Source organism: Emys orbicularis, chromosome 8, assembly GCF_028017835.1.
Source record: "Emys orbicularis isolate rEmyOrb1 chromosome 8, rEmyOrb1.hap1, whole genome shotgun sequence".
Lineage (NCBI taxonomy): Eukaryota > Metazoa > Chordata > Testudines > Emydidae > Emys > Emys orbicularis.
In genome coordinates this window covers 21,012,424-21,015,606 of record NC_088690.1, presented here as the reverse complement: position 1 = coordinate 21,015,606, position 3,183 = coordinate 21,012,424, and the positions used below count along the sequence as shown (strand labels likewise).

The 3,183-nt window shown below is 40.8% G+C and overlaps 1 non-coding gene across 1 annotated transcript; it reads right to left on the bottom strand.

The window, feature by feature from the left end:
* Nucleotides 1–1,914: 1,914 nt before the first annotated feature.
* On the bottom strand, nt 1,915–2,113 carry LOC135883172 (U2 spliceosomal RNA). Its single transcript, XR_010561615.1, has one exon. It is a non-coding gene; the product is annotated as a U2 spliceosomal RNA (small nuclear RNA).
* Nucleotides 2,114–3,183: the final 1,070 nt, after the last annotated feature.

Genomic DNA, 3,183 nt, shown 5'->3' with positions numbered 1-3,183 from the left:
GCCTCCCATGGGAAACTGAATTGCAAGGCATTAGACATCTGCTAATGCTCAGCAGAAACAATATATACCCAATAGCTTTAAAAAAATCCTGTTGCTTTCCTGGTTGCTCCGCAGTGAGGGTAGGCAATTGCTTATATTGTGTATCTCTGTACTGTCTGCACGAATCCAAAGAGTGGTACCTACTAGTCCAAAATGCCAAGAGAAGACAAATGACAATGGGAAAGCTCTATGACGTCATTTGACCATCATAAATTATGTCCTTTTTGGGGGGAGGGGGGTTGCTCATGAAAGGTGTTGGACTGACAACTCTGGAAAGTGAAGCCTGGGCAGATGATGTACCAATTTTATTTTTATTTTTTGCAAACCTTTTTTTAAAGACTCTCGCTTCCAGTGAAGGGCTCTTGTGGCCATTGTGTGTGTTTTCTGTGAATATTCTGGCACACAAGTTTACTGGCAGGAATATTAGCGTTCACAGTGTGTGTTTCAGAATGTTAGCAGAAAGTGCTGAATATTAACACCGCAAAGCTGATTCTAAACAATTTGCTCATTCAATCACGGAATAAAAACCTACCCCAGTACACAGAACATCTAATCAAAACATTTCAAACAGTTTATAACCTATTCCCAGACCCACAGTAGGGTAGATTCTGACTGCTGACTCATTTATGGGTGGATCAGATTAGAGGAGAGCAAAGACCCCTTTTCCCTACCCTTCTCCCCCTGCAACTTCCAGAGCCTGATTAAAGTCAGCTACCACTGCAGCTCCTACATCTTCTATCACTGGGCTGGATAGAAGATATTTCTGGCTTCAGAGGCTGAATCCTTTGTTATTTGACATACCAACATCCTGCTGCTGATTCATATTTAGACAGGCAGCATCATGTGTGTGGTGCTGGAATAGAATTTTCTCTCTTCTGTCATCCCATATTGATGTTGTTGAATGCTTATGAGACCATATTTAATCAGCTCCAACTAGTCATTTTAGGTAAGGAATTCTGGTCCCTCTGAGCAGATTTTTTTAAAATGTAATTTATAGTTCAGGTAGCCGGCCAGCAGTGACTAATTCTGTGGTGCTTTGAAACCCAAGAGGTCAGAAAGGAACAACAAATATTTCACTTCCTGTATGTTTCTAACATCATGTTACAGCACCTGTACCAAGCCGGGCTTCTGTACTTCAATGACCTTTTGCACTTCATTTTGGTTGACTTCACACTGACAAAAACACCCCTCCGTGAAATCTGCATCTGGAAGTTTTCAGTGCGTGGAAAGTTTTAGCATCACAAGTTGATGTTCCCAGGTTAAAGTAAATGTCACAAATCAGCAAACGAGAAGAGGATAAATGTGAGTGGATAGTGTGATAGAAAACTAGCTCAAGGGAAATGCTTGACCTGTAAAATGCTCCTGTGGCATCAGGCAAGTATTATCTTCTGTGACTAAATCAGAAGAAATTATTAGAATATTGCTCCCTTTATCAGTCTCTCACATTCATAATTTACAGGTAACGGTGAATGAAAACATGTCTGGTGATATTTATAGATTGCAGTTCTGCAGAGTGATTGATTCATTTGCACATACCACTCTAGTTGTGTAACTACTAAATGGGCTAAATCCTGAAAACAAGCCCCTGCAAACCTCAATAAAGTTAATGGGAAATCCAGGCCCTCAGCATGACACAGAATTTAATAATAATGAATACCAATAATGAATTAACCAATAATGAATACTTAGAGTTAGACGGTCACAGCCCGTACTCAGCTGCATGTGGGAATAATGCCTCCCTCTTACTCTGCTCTGCCTTACTGAGATTTTGACTCCAGCCATAGTGTAGGAGGCAGGACAGCAGGGGATAAACTGTGACTCTGAGTCAGTTCAGGAGGAATTGTGATTCTGAGTCACCATTAGTTCCCGGTTTGCTCCTGTGGCTTTTATACCTGGAAGCACTGCAATACCAGGTTGATGCATGGAGTGGATGAAGCAAGCTCCTATTCCAGCTCCTTGTTCCAAAAATCCATTTAATACAAAGTTCTCCAAAAGAGAACATATCAGGTATTACACTGATAAGAACAGATACTGTGCTTGAGTGGCCCTTTATTCAGGACAGAATGTGAGGTACTGCCAACTCTCATTTGATATACTTGCCTACCTTTGCTTCTTAGCTCCAAACATTAGGGCACGTGTGTTATAAGGTCAGTGAACTAACCAGTACGCACAAATGAAATAGCTTATTTTACAAGATACCTGAGACAGCAAGGACGAAGGCCAAATTGTGCCCTTGGGTGTTTGTGCCGAGTTCCATTATTATTAATGGGAGTCAAACACATCCAAGGGCAGGATTTATCCCTCAATCTGTCCTGATTTACACAAACTGTGTAACCCCACCACAGGAAAAGTTTGCCATGGGGGCTCAATCCCAAAGATCTTATTCCCTATTAATTTCTGCTGATCAAGAAAGAGTTCTGTGAAATCTTAACCTGCACAAAGAGGAGGACAGAGAATGAATGACAGGATTTGGGCCATGGGTAACTTACCTTGTTAAAAAAATTCTGCTACAACTTCTAGAGAGTTTGTGTACATATGACAGACACACAAAAGAGTCTGACGAGCATGGATATGTTTCCACTTTGTTACATCCGTTTTATGCTAAGGTAATGCCACTGAAATCAATTGAGTTCCACTGGAGTAAAATGAGATTAAAGGAGTGAGAATCAGGCCCTAAGGATATGTCTACACAGAGGTGGTAATGTGCACTATGAGGGCGTGATTTCTAAGGCGCACTAACATGTTCTGCATCAATTGGTCCGTGTACAACCTGCTGGTGCACAAGCAAAGTTCCCTAGTGCCCTTTAACATGGTACTGTTTCAAACAGTGTGCTTGAGAAATCACACCCCCATAGCATGCATTGCCACACTGTATAGACAAGCCCCAGCCCTGTGTGTTTATGGTTAAATATTTAGCTGGTGTGAGGGATAACTTTTCTTATAATACTCTCATCCAAAAGATGCAATATCCCATAGGTGTCAATATTCTACAAAAAGGTAACATACTCCTTGTTGGTACCTCCATTAAGCATGGATTTAATTTTTATCTGACTAGAACTTCAAGAAAAACATTGCATCAGTGTCAGCCATTAACATCACTATATTTTTATTGACATTTTTCATAGATCCTCTCCTGATTGTAGC